Source organism: Bombina bombina, chromosome 3, assembly GCF_027579735.1.
Source record: "Bombina bombina isolate aBomBom1 chromosome 3, aBomBom1.pri, whole genome shotgun sequence".
In the NCBI taxonomy this organism is placed as follows: Eukaryota; Metazoa; Chordata; class Amphibia; order Anura; family Bombinatoridae; genus Bombina; species Bombina bombina.
Genome location: NC_069501.1, coordinates 69,553,814 through 69,568,172, shown reverse-complemented (window position 1 = coordinate 69,568,172; position 14,359 = coordinate 69,553,814). Strand labels below are relative to the sequence as shown.

The window sequence follows — 14,359 nt, the reverse complement described above, 5'->3', positions numbered from 1 at the left end:
AGCAGGGCTCGACAACATGAAGTGCCAGGGAGCCGCTGGCTTTTAGATTTTTTCCTAAGACATGGAGAGTCCACCACGTCATTCCTTTGCCTTCTAGGTACTGAAGGACCGCAGCACTTAAGAGGTTAATCCTCTTATGGATCCATTTTTTGGAACAAGTTATCCTTTTTCAGTTAAGGATACGTTTATTGGACAGATAGTTTATATAAAGTGCTTAATGATGACACTAAGCTTAACAGTAAGACACTTTCAGTGTGGCTGAGGATTTATAGCTTTAACTGCTGGACTTCAGGGACGCAGTACTATGCAGGGAATTTCAGAGGGTTTGCTTAGCGATTTTATTTTTAAGGAATACTTTTATCATTGGCATGGATTATGAGCATGTTTATACATTTGGGGACATTTTTAGCCATTTTTCTCTCTATTTTGCACGCTTTGAGTGGCGTAGTTATATTTCCTTAACGCTCACATGACACCCGCACTTCCTCTATATCGGAACGGAGCTCAGTGAGTCTGGAGTTCGTAGGAGTTGCCTTGCATCAAGAATCTGTATCTGATCCTTCACTTATCTAAGGAATAGTTTGTTTCTTTGAGAGAGGAGCTGTTTGTATCGTCAGTAGAGTCTGCCTTCCTTTTACTAGTGGAGTGTTTTTCTCCTGTACGGTAGGAGCCTCAGGCTATCTGAGGTGGTTTATGTGGTAATAAAATTGTCAAGCTTATTTGTATTAAAGTGATAAATGGTAATGGTAAATTCACAAGGAGTACACTTTACCATCTGATGTAAAATAAAAAAATATTAGTTTAGTTCAGGAAAACGTTAAATTTGCAAGCCTTCTGTATTTTATTTTAATCAGCTCCTGTTATAGTGCACGCTCCGGAACCCCCGACACTAACTTTTTTTTATTTTTTATTACGCGTTTCCCCACACCAATCATATTCCTGGCATTTTGGTATGTATCACAAAAAAACTGCATCTTTTACACATGCGTTAATTCCCATTAGAGCAAACGGCTGCATTGCGAATGCGCAAACTGGCACCTTTGATATTCACGGCTTAGGATGTAAACAATGAATCCTGTGATTCATTGTTTACATTATAGCTGGACGTGGAGCATAGAGCATGAGCGGACAATGTATGAGACGTCCGCATCTTGTCATTTACTATTTAGAGTGTGGACTGGACCGAGCTGTACATTGTGCTGCTAGAAGAAGTATGTTGAAGGGGGTGCGGAGCGTATCTGTCAGACTCTGATAGTATGTCGATATTTAAGTAATGTCACTATATATTTTTTTAAATATAAAATATTGCAACAGTTTTTACCTTATTTTGTCATTTGTAGTTATCGACTTTTGAGAGATTTTCCATCACTTTAAGTTGAAATTATTCTTATTCAAAGGAATTTAAAAAAATTCTGGGATCTACTTTCTGTGGCTGTGACTACAGTAATGGATTCCGAATTAGATCAATCCTTGTCTATGGCAGATTATGTTTAGGGGCTGAAATTGTCCTGCCAATGCAATTGTGTTACTCCCTTCTGAGCGAAGTGTGTCTCAAGATAATGCTGTGCATGACATGCCTCCGTTTTCTCCTGTCCCAAGCACTAATTGTTTCTAATACTGTACCTTATGTGTTCACTCAGGAAGGTCAGTTAATCTCCTGGGGGTTCTTCAGAATCTGAAGAGGTTTATTTTTAGATTCAAGCTTGAACATGTTCAGTTACTGTTTGAAGGAGGTTCTAGCTACTTTGGACGACTCTGAACCTTCGGTTGCTGCCAACCCTAAGACGTCCTCTAAAGTGGATAGAGTTTATGATTCTCCTTCTGATGATGATTTTCCTGTTCCTAGGAAAATTTCTGAAGTTATTGCACAGGAATGGGATAAGCCAGGGGTCTTTTTTTCCCTTCCCCTGTTTTTAAAAAGATGTTTCCTGTTGCTGACTCTATTAGAGACTCATGGCGCACCATTCCTAAGGTAGAAGGTGCAATTTCTACACTAGCTAAGAGAACTACCATTCCTATAGAGGATAGTTGTTCTTTAAAGGATCCAATGGATAAAAAGTTGGAGGCTTATTTAAAAAAGATGTATGTCCATCATGGTTTACAGTGGCAACCTGCAGAAAGTATTGCCATGGTTGCGGGAGCAGCATCTTATTGGTGTGATACGCTGTCTGATCTGATTTCAGAAGAGACTACAGTAGAGAAGATTTAAGACAGGATCAAGGGTCTTAAACTGGCCAATATCTTTATCTGTAATGCCATCATGCAGGCAATTAGACTGGGAGCTAAGATATCAAGCTTCACTGCTTTAGCTCACAGAGCTCTGTGGTTAAAATTTTGGTCAGCTGATGTTTCCTCAAAGGCCAAGCTTTTGGCTTTGCCCTATAAGGGTAAGACTTTGTTAGGACCTGTATTAGAGAAAGTAATAAGGAGTTCCGGTCACTTGTTAAATTCACAATTCAAGGCTTTATTGGGTTAAAACAAAGCAACAGCACATTGTTACAGTCCTCTGAGCTGCAGCATGGGATGGTGGTCACTACTGCTGATGCGTTTCGGCTGTCCCCGCCGTAGTCATAGCATAGTTAGTGACCATCACCCTGTGTTTAAAAGGGCAAAGATCACTTCCCATTGGTTTAAGAAAGACACTCCCTTTGTGCTGCTTGTGTAAATTAACAGATAAATTAACTTGCTATATACAAATGAATTAAGTATATTTCTAATCTAAGACAATGCTCACTCTTGCTAGATTATGACAGTAGTTCTAGTGTTGTTGTTACTAGGGGGATATAGTCAGTTATTTCCCTTTGGTTCCTTTTGGCTTGCATATTGCTTAGTCTGCTCAGATCATTTATGAATATTTATGATTAAATTAATTCATTTTTGTAATCATTACAATCATAAAATTGGATAGTAGACTTGTATGTATATATCTTTATATGAGTACTGACCTCTGCAGAGCCAAGTGCATTTTAAGGGTGTACCATGCTATAGATTAAAGCAATAATAGTAAGATTACCGGAACATTAAATGTAAAATACTAAGTGAAGTGATATAAACTGAGGGAAATTTGACACATTATTATCCAAATTTACAATAGGGATGATATAAGATATTTATTTGTTTATTAATTGATTGGATTAAGTTAAATTCATTAAAACGAACTAGGACTTATGTATACACTATATGAAATATGTGTATGTTGAAATAAATAGAATTCTGTGATAGAACAATCAATGCTCATCTTGACTACTAGTGGACTATTTCCAGAAATTGATTAAATCAAATTCACTGTTTAGTCCAGAAGGCCATCTTGTGCCAAGCTTTAGGATCCAATATACTTCTTCCCTTGCCAGGAGTGAGGATCTGTCTCCTCTCGCCGGTGGTGAAATATGTTTGACTATGGTCCATCTAAGAGTGCTTGGACTTTTGTTGTCCGGCGTGGCCTCCTTGGAGCCGTAATTTAGTTCTTAAAGTTTTTGCAGCAGGCTCTGTTTGAGCCAATGCATGTTGTTGATATCCCATTGTTATCTTGGAAGGTTTTGTTTCTTGTTGCTATTTCTTCTGCTCGCAGTGTGTCTGAGGTTTCAGCTCTGCAGTGTGATTCCCCATACCTTATCTTTCATGCAGTTAAGTTGGTCCTTCGTACTAAATTGGGGTTTCTCCCTAAGGTGGTGTCGGATCGAAAGATTAATCAGGAAATTGTTGTTCCTTCTTTTTGTCCAAATCCTCCTCCTCAGAAGGTACGTGTCTTGCTTATCTTGGATGTTATGCGTGTTCTAAAGTTTTACTTACAAGCTACTAAAGATTTTCGTCAATCTTCTGCCCTATTTGTTGTTTTCTCTGGAAAGAGTAAGGGTCAGAAAGCTACTTCTACTTCTGTCTCTCTGGTTGAGAAGTTTGATTTGTTTGGCTTATGAGACTGCTGGACAGCAGCCTCCTGAGAGAATTACAGCTCATTCCACTAAGGCTGTGTCCTCTTCATGGACTTTCAAAAATGAAGCTGCTGTGGAACAGATTTGCAAGGCGGCAACATGGTCCTCTTTGTATACTTTTTCTACAAATTTGATACTTTTGCCTCGGCTGAGGCTTCTTTTGGGAGAGAGGTTCTACAAGCTGTGGTGCCTTCTGTCTAGTTCCAAGCCTTTTTTTCTCTCTCCCTGTTCATTTCGTGTCCTCTAGCTTGGGTATTGGTTCCCACTAGTAATTGGAATGAAATTGTGGACTCTCCATGTCTTAGGAAAGAAAACAAAATTTATGCTAACCTGATAAAAAATTTTATTTTTCCGGACATGGAGAGTCCACAACCCCACCCTTCTTTTTAATTTTATTTTGGCAGTTTTTTTTTTTAGTAAACCTCAGGCACCTTTTCACCTATGTGTGCTTCCTTTTCCATTTCTTTCGACTGAATGACTGGGGATTATGGGTAAGGCAGTTACACTTAACAGCTTTGCTGAGGTGCTCTTTGCCACTTCCTGCTTGCCAGGAGTTGGATATCCCATTAGTAATTGGAATGACGTTGTGGACTCTCCATGTCCAGAAAGAAAAATAAATTTATCAGGTAAGCATAAATTTTGTTTTTTACCCTTTGCTCTTAACTTTTTGGGTTATTCTTCATATATCTATATACAAATAACTCTACCTGGCTACTAAAAATATGGTTGGCTCCTAAATTTTAAAAGATTTGTCGTCCTCTCCTCTAAAGTCTAAATCTTCTCCACAGATTTGTCTTCTGGTAAATATAATTCTAATGAACAATAATCTGATTTATCTTATGTTTATATTGGAATTCCTTCATACATTACTGAAGGAAGGGTTATGTATTTTAGGAACATAAGATCCTAAATCCGGCTGTGAAAATTTTCAAGCCTGTTACTAAGGCTTCTGAAGTTTTTCCTGTACCAGAGGCAGTTACTGATTAATCTCCAAAGAAATGGGCTAATCCTGGTATTCCCTATAACCCAGCTTTAAGTGTAAGATGTTACTTTTACCATCCTCTTATTTTGGAGTTTGTGAAACAATCCCTAGGGTAGACGGAGATATTTCTATTTTGGAAAATGTACTTCAATTCCTTTGGATGACAGTATTTTTCAATGATCATATGGTTTGGATATTAGTCTACCATAGAGTGGCTGCAAACTGGTCTTTTATTCTGACCAACTATTAGTATTTACCACAACTGATATACAGTGAAAAACCCGATACGGGCGAAACCGGTCAGGGGGTTATAGAGCTAATGGGAGCTCTATTCATTTTTTAAAAAACTATACCTATAGTGGTCAGCCTGTTTAGGCGGGAAAATAATAGTTATTATGCTTACAGCCTAAATATATGACAGTCACTATCAGGACTGTTTACTCTAGTGATTACTTTAGACCTAAAACTACTTGGAATCAATAGAAGGTTACTCGTAATCCAAATATTCAGCTAACTGTTTTCAAAAGACAATATTACAGTGGGGGAACGTAGTTATACATAGAGCCAGATAACTATAGTGTATTGGTTTATTACCGAACGTTACTCGCAATCTAAATAATCAGCTAGCTGCCTTCAAAGGATAATATTATAGTGGGGGAACGTAGTTATACATAGAGCCAGATAACTATAGTGTACTGGTTTATTACCGAACGTTACTCGCAATCTAAATAATCAGCTAGCTGCCTTCAAAGGATAATATTATAGTGGGGGAACGTAGTTATACATAGAGCCAGATAACTATAGTGTTCTGGTTTATTACCGAACGTTTGCCACTACACAAAAGACCTTTCAGTCTGTACCTTAACAGCACCATAGTTACAATAGTCTAGCTTAAGGAGTATATTTACCTAATCTGCCAAAATCAGTACACTTTTGGTTAATATTAAATGAAGAAAATAAGTATCCGGTGCTAAAAATGATGTACACAAAGCACAATACTACATTTCTATTCTGACACCGGATCATACGAAAAGATTAAACTATTGTAATAGTAAGACAAGACACAATAAATATTGCAGTAAGAAGGGCAAACATAAGACAATATCGCTAATAGTGGCATTATTCTGTAGCCACATATTGACAATATAAGTTTGTCCCCCTATCCCTGTAAAACAAATGGCCAATTGTAACAGATGATGTAGTTAATTAATTAGAACGCTACAAATATTCAGCACATCGTATACTGGCTAAGACATATGATGTAAGAAATGTATTAAGCTACTCAGAAGTATACATTATTAAAACTGGGGAATTAAGGCAATCTGAGTAGATGCATATTAGCATTTTGTATACTTTTAGATATATCTAGAACAATATAGATCAATACTCTGCTTTAAGAAACTACATCTATTCTGAATATCTACATCAATTATACTCTACAATACAATTGAATAGAAGTGATACTTACTATTCAGATGGTATTTTACAACTACACTTTGTAGATATATATCTGAGGTCTTTGAATATCATTTACAGTTACCTCAATTCAACAAGTAGAAACCAACAATTTATTGCAATAGCCAAACTTATGTGTATTTGATACAGAAAGATTTACTTTTGGTTATCAGGAATATTACTGAATTAAGAGGTCTCATTTATAACTCCCCACCTAAACAACTTCCTTCTAAGCACCCTTTACACATCAAAGGCTTACAGAGGATAAAGGAAGTGGCTTACCACTATTAGGTTGTTTCTTCTGTTATGTGCGATCAGTCCACGGGTCATCATTACTTCTGGGATATAACTCCTCCCCAACAGGAAATGCAAGAGGATTCACCCAGCAGAGCTGATATAGCTCCTCCCCTCTACGTCAGTCCCAGTCATTCTCTTGCACCCAACGACTAGATAGGATGTGTGAGAGGACTATGGTGATTATACTTAGTTTTTATGACTTCAATCAAAAGTTTGTTATTTTACAATAGCACCGGAGCGTGTTATTACTTCTCTGGCAGAGTTTGAAGAAGAATCTACCAGAGTTTTTTACTATGATTTTAACCGGAGTAGTTAAGATCATATAGCTGTTCTCGGCCATCTGAGGGAGGTAAAGGCTTCAGATCAGGGGACAGCGGGCAGATGAATCTGCATTGAGGTATGTAGCAGTTTTTATTTTCTGAATGGAATTGATGAAAAAATCCTGCTATACCGTTATAATGACATGTATGTATACACTTCAGTATTCTGGGAATGGTTTTTCACCGGAACTACTCTGTTAAAGGTCACTAATCCTTTTAATAAATATTGTCATGTTAAACGTTTTTGCTGGAATGTAGAATCGTTTACATTGCTGAGGTACTGAGTAAATAAATGTTTGGGCATTATTTTCCACTTGGCAGTTGTATGCTTTAAATTGTGACAGTTTCGTTTCTCCTCACTGCTGTGTGTGAGAGGGAGGGGCCGTTTTTGGCGCTCTTTTGCTACGCATCAAAAAATTCCAGTCAGCTACTATTATATTTCCTGCATGATCCGGTTCACTGACAGATCTCAGGGGTCTTCAAACTTCTTTGAAGGGAGGTACATTCTCTCAGCAGAGCTGTGAGAATTTTTATTGACTGTGAATAAAAACGTTACTCTTTTTATGTCAAATTTAGTTATTTACTAATGGGAACAAACCTTTGCTAAAAGTTGTGTTATTTTAAACTTGATGCTATAACTGTTTCAGTTCATTATCTCAACTGTCATTTAATCGTTTAAGTACCTCTTTGAGGCACAGTACGTTTTTGTTAAAAAAGATTATAACCAGGTTGCAAGTTATTGCTAGTGTGTTAAACATGTCTGACTCAGAGAATGATATCTGTGTCATTTGTTCCAATGCCAAGGTGGAGCCCAATAGAAATTTATGTACTAACTGTATTGATGCTACTTTAAATAAAAGTCAATCTGTACAATGTGAACAAATTTCACCAAACTGCGAGGGGAGAGTTATGCCGACTAACTCGCCTCACGCGGCAGTACCTGCATCTCCCGCCCGGGAGGTGCGTGATATTATGGCGCCTAATACATCTGGGCGGCCATTACAGATAACATTACATGATATGGCTACTGTTATGACTGAAGTTTTGTCTAATTTACCAGAACTAAGAGGCAAGCGTGATCACTCTGGGGTGAGAACAGAGTGCGCTGACAATACTAGGGCCATGTCTGATACTGCGTCACAGCTTGCAGAGCATGAGGACGGAGAGCTTCATTCTGTGGGTGACGGTTCTGATCCAAACAGATTGGATTCAGATATTTCAAATTTTAAATTTAAATTGGAGAACCTCCGTGCATTACTAGGGGAGGTCTTAGCAGCTCTCAATGATTGTAACACCATTGCAATACCAGAGAAAATGTGTAGGTTGGATAAATACTTTGCGGTACCGGCGAGTACTGACGTTTTTCCTATACCTAAGAGATTAACTGAAATTGTTACTAAGGAGTGGGATAGACCCGGTGTGCCGTTCTCACCCCCTCCAATATTTAGAAAGATGTTTCCAATAGACGCCACTACTCGGGACTTATGGCAAACGGTCCCTAAGGTGGAGGGAGCAGTTTCTACTTTAGCTAAGCGTACCACTATCCCGGTGGAGGATAGCTGTGCTTTTTCAGATCCAATGGATAAAAAATTAGAGGGTTACCTTAAGAAAATGTTTGTTCAACAAGGTTTTATATTGCAACCCCTTGCATGTATCGCGCCGATTACGGCTGCGGCAGCATTTTGGATTGAGTCTCTGGAAGAGAACCTTAGTTCATCTACGCTAGACGACATTATGGACAGGCTTAGAGTCCTTAAACTAGCCAATTCATTCATTTCGGAGGCCGTAGTACATTTAACCAAACTTACGGCTAAGAACTCTGGATTCGCCATACAGGCACGTAGAGCACTGTGGCTAAAATCCTGGTCAGCTGATGTTACTTCTAAGTCTAAATTACTTAATATACCTTTCAAGGGGCAGTCTTTATTTGGGCCCGGGTTGAAAGAAATTATCGCTGACATTACAGGAGGTAAGGGCCACGCCCTACCTCAAGACAAAGCCAAAGCTAAGGCTAGACAGTCTAATTTTCGTCCCTTTCGGAATTTCAAACCTGGAGCAGCGTCAACCTCCACTGCACCAAAACAGGAAGGAGCTGTTGCTCGTTACAGGCAAGGCTGGAAACCTAACCAGTCCTGGAATAAGGGCAAACAGGCCAGGAAACCTGCTGCTGCCCCAAAGACAGCATGAACCGAGAGCCCCCGATCCGGGACCGGATCTAGTGGGGGGCAGACTTTCTCTCTTCGCTCAGGCCTGGGCAAGAGATGTTCAGGATCCCTGGGCGCTGGAGATCATATCTCAGGGATACCTTCTAGACTTCAAATTATCTCCCCCAAAAGGGAGATTTCATCTGTCAAGGTTGTCAACAAACCAGATAAAGAAAGAAGCGTTTCTACGCTGTGTACAAGATCTGTTATTAATGGGAGTGATCCATCCAGTTCCGCGGTCGGAACAAGGACAAGGGTTCTACTCAAACCTGTTTGTGGTTCCCAAAAAAGAGGGAACTTTCAGGCCAATCTTAGATTTAAAGATTCTAAACAAATTCCTAAGAGTTCCATCGTTCAAAATGGAAACTATTCGGACAATCTTACCTATGATCCAAAAGGGTCAGTACATGACCACAGTGGATTTAAAAGATGCTTACCTTCACATACCGATTCACAAAGATCATCAACGGTATCTACGGTTTGCCTTCCTAGACAGGCACTACCAGTTTGTAGCTCTTCCATTCGGATTGGCTACGGCCCCAAGAATCTTCACAAAGGTTCTGGGTGCCCTTCTGGCGGTACTAAGACCGCGAGGGATTTCGGTAGCTCCGTACCTAGACGACATTCTAATACAAGCTTCAAGCTTTCAAAAAGTCTCATACAGAGTTAGTTCTGGCATTTCTAAGGTCGCATGGATGGAAAGTGAACGAAAAGAAAAGTTCTCTTTTTCCTCTCACAAGAGTTCCATTCTTGGGGACTCTTATAGATTCTGTAGAAATGAAGATTTACCTGACAGAAGACAGGTTAACAAGGCTTCAGGATGCATGCCGTGTCCTTCATTCCATTCAACACCCGTCAGTAGCTCAATGCATGGAGGTGATTGGCTTAATGGTAGCGGCAATGGACATAGTACCTTTTGCACGCCTACACCTCAGACCGCTGCAATTGTGCATGCTAAGTCAGTGGAATGGGGATTACTCAGATTTGTCCCCTACCCTGAATCTGAATCAAGAGACCAGAAATTCTCTTCTATGGTGGCTTTATCGGCCACACCTGTCCAGGGGGATGCCATTCAGCAGGCCAGACTGGACAATCGTAACAACAGACGCCAGCCTGCTAGGTTGGGGCGCTGTCTGGAATTCTCTGAAGACTCAGGAATTATGGAATCAGGAGGAGAGTCTCCTTCCAATAAACATTCTGGAATTGAGGGCAGTCCTCAATGCCCTTCTAGCTTGGCCCCAATTAACAACTCAGGGGTTCATCAGGTTTCAGTCGGACAATATCACGACTGTAGCTTACATCAACCATCAGGGAGGGACAAGAAGCTCCCTAGCAATGATGGAAGTATCAAAGATAATTCGCTGGGCAGAGTCTCACTCTTGCCACCTGTCTGCAATCCACATCCCGGGAGTGGAGAACTGGGAGGCGGATTTCTTGAGTCGCCAGACTTTTCATCCGGGAGAGTGGGAACTTCATCCGGAGATTTTTGCCCAAATACTTCGACGTTGGGGCAAACCAGAGATAGATCTCATGGCGTCTCGCCAGAACGCCAAACTTCCTCACTACGGGTCCAGATCCAGGGATCCGGGAGCGGTTCTGATAGATGCTTTGACAGCACCTTGGAACTTCGGGATGGCTTATGTGTTTCCACCCTTCCCGCTGCTTCCTCGATTGATTGCGAAAATCAAACAAGAGAGAGCATCTGTGATTCTAATAGCGCCTGCATGGCCACGCAGGACTTGGTATGCAGATCTAGTGGACATGTCATCCTGTCCACCTTGGTCTCTACCTCTGAGACAGGACCTTCTGATACAGGGTCCATTCAAACATCAAAATCTAACTTCTCTGAAACTGACTGCTTGGAAATTGAACGCTTGATTTTATCAAAGCGTGGTTTTTCTGAGTCGGTTATTGATACCCTGATCCAGGCTAGGAAGCCTGTTACCAGAAAGATTTACCATAAAATATGGCGCAAATACCTATACTGGTGCGAATCCAAACGTTACTCCTGGAGTAAGGTTAGGATCCCTAGGATATTGTCTTTTCTACAAGAAGGTTTAGAAAAGGGTTTATCGGCTAGTTCATTAAAGGGACAGATTTCAGCTCTGTCCATCTTGTTACACAGGCGTCTGTCAGAAAATCCAGACGTCCAGGCTTTTTGTCAAGCTTTAGCTAGGATCAAGCCTGTGTTTAAAGCCGTTGCTCCGCCATGGAGTTTAAACTTAGTTCTTAACGTTTTACAAGGGGTTCCATTTGAACCCCTTCATTCCATTGATATAAGATTGTTATCTTGGAAAGTTCTGTTTTTAATGGCTATTTCCTCGGCTCGAAGAGTCTCTGAGTTATCAGCATTACATTGTGATTCTCCTTATCTGATTTTTCACTCAGATAAGGTAGTTCTGCGTACTAAACCTGGGTTCTTACCTAAGGTAGTTACTAACAGGAATATCAATCAAGAGATTGTTGTTCCATCCTTGTGTCCAAATCCTTCTTCAAAGAAGGAACGTCTTCTACACAATCTGGATGTAGTTCGTGCCCTCAAGTTCTACTTGCAGGCAACTAAAAATTTTCGCCAAACTTCTTCCCTGTTTGTCGTTTATTCTGGACAGAGGAGAGGTCAAAAAGCTTCTGCTACCTCTCTCTCTTTCTGGCTTCGTAGCATAATACGTTTAGCCTATGAGACTGCTGGACAGCAGCCTCCTGAAAGAATTACAGCTCACTCCACTAGAGCTGTGGCTTCCACTTGGGCCTTTAAGAATGAGGCCTCTGTTGAACAGATTTGCAAGGCTGCAACTTGGTCTTCGCTTCATACTTTTTCCAAATTTTACAAATTTGACACTTTTGCTTCTTCGGAGGCTATTTTTGGGAGAAAGGTTCTTCAGGCAGTGGTTCCTTCTGTATAATGAGCCTGCCTATCCCTCCCGTCATCCGTGTACTTTTGCTTTGGTATTGGTATCCCAGAAGTAATGATGACCCGTGGACTGATCGCACATAACAGAAGAAAACATAATTTATGCTTACCTGATAAATTCCTTTCTTCTGTTGTGCGATCAGTCCACGGCCCGCCCTGTTTTTTAAGGCAGGTAAATATCTTTTAAAATTATACTCCAGTCACCACTTCACCCTTGGTTACTCCTTTCTCGTTGATTCTTGGTCGAATGACTGGGACTGACGTAGAGGGGAGGAGCTATATCAGCTCTGCTGGGTGAATCCTCTTGCATTTCCTGTTGGGGAGGAGTTATATCCCAGAAGTAATGATGACCCGTGGACTGATCGCACAACAGAAGAAAGGAATTTATCAGGTAAGCATAAATTATGTTTTTTAATTGAGTGTTGTATTTTAATAAAATTCAATAAAAGTTACATTTTAAAATTCCCAATTTCTCAATCATAAGTCCAGGCACAGAGTGCTATATGTGCAGTCTTTTAGAGGGGTCTCTTCCTCTCTGTTGGTCGAAACAACTATTAGTATTGTTTGGGTCTTGGCTGCCTCTAGCATGATAATTTGATCAAATATCAGAAAAATCTATGGACAAGGATTTCCTTCATCGTTTAGATTGGATTAGATCGGATATTGCTGTTGTGATGCAATTGTTAACTATCAGAATTAATTGCGGCTGAAATTTTGGCCAGCTGACATAGTTTCTAAGACCAGACTTTTGACTCTTCCTTTTCAAGGTAAGATATCAGTTGGTTCCTGGTCTAGACATTATTTCTACCGTATTTGGTTTGTAGGATAGGAAATCCAAGGGGAAGGAAGGACTCCTATCTGTCCATTTCTTCAGTTTAATAACAAAAAATCACTCTTCTCTTCGCTGAGGAATGATTCTTCCAGAACTCCCTGGAACTCTTTTTCTAGTTGGAGCAAGTCTAGGCATTCTAAAAAAAAAAAAAGTCATTCACTGGTCCTAAGTCAGCAGATTACTCCTTTTTTTAGTATATCTGGGCTAAATAAAGCCAATTATTAGGTCAATTTCTCCCTCTTAGAACCTTAATTTTGTTTTAAGAATCTTGCAAGTTTCTTCATTTGATCCTATGATCTCTTTAGATATTAAGATTATGTCTTTGAAAGTTTTTTGTTTATTTTAGCTATTTCTTCTGCCAGAAGTCTCTAAATTGTCTGCTCTTTAGAACTAAATTGGATTTCTCTCCAAAGGTATTTTCTTCTGACAACTTCAATAGAGAATTTGTGGTTCTGTTAGAGTGGCTTCTATATAACTTGAATCTAGTTAGCATTTTCAAGTTTTATCTTCAGGCTACAAAGTATTTTAGGCAATCCTCTAGTCCGTTTATAACTTTCTCAGGTTCACACTAAGGTCAGAAGGCCACAACCATTACTTTGGTATGGTAGCTTTTAGTATGTTCTCTAGGCAGTAGTGTCTGGCAATAAGGTGCCTACTTTTCAAATCATGCCTAATCATGGACTCCTCAGCTTGTGTATTAGTTCCCAGAAGTAATGAACTTATGGACTCTCAATACCTTACAAAAGTAAACAAAATATATGCTTATTTCAAGGTGGTGAGTCTACAAGGCCCGTCCTATTTACTTATTTTAACTTTTCTGCCCCAAGGCAGAACATACAGTGATCTGAGATGTCATTGCAGAAAATGCAACATGTCTGCAGAAAGAACAGGACACATGCAGGCACTGTTAGCGCTTCAACTTTGTAGTGCTGCTCCACATTACAAAGTTCTTTTCAGACAGTGCTGTGCTCTGGTTGCACTGTGTAAGTTTTCCTTAGCACAGTGCATCCAGAGCAAAGTGCTGTTTGAAGTGAGCAGTCAAATGTGCAGTAGCACTGCAAAATAGCAGCGCATTGCTTATTGACTTGCTCTCAGAGAAAATAAAATCAAACCCGCACCCTAGTCTTTCCCAGTCTGCAAAGCTGTTTATTCTGAATGTAAGACGTTAGTATGAGCTTTGCATGTTTTTATTACTACATTTCTATGTTAGACCAAGAGAAAATTAAACATATTTATTCAAGAGACATTTTAAAATTTTCTTTTTTTGAATGCAGCTAATTTGCAATGCAATTTTCAACTACTGCACTATATTATAAAACGTTAAAAATTGCTTTATTTATCAACACATTGCCATTTAACTGGTGCCTTAGTGTAACTGTCTAATTTTAAATTGAATTTTATTTAAAAAATAACCTGCAGAAAATGTTTC

General features: G+C 39.7%; 1 protein-coding gene across 1 annotated transcript in view; it reads left to right on the top strand.

Annotated features, from left to right (window-relative positions):
* POU2F1 (POU class 2 homeobox 1) overlaps positions 1–14,359 on the top strand; it is a 215,046-nt gene that overhangs the window by 114,777 nt on the left and 85,910 nt on the right. The window lies entirely within an intron of this gene.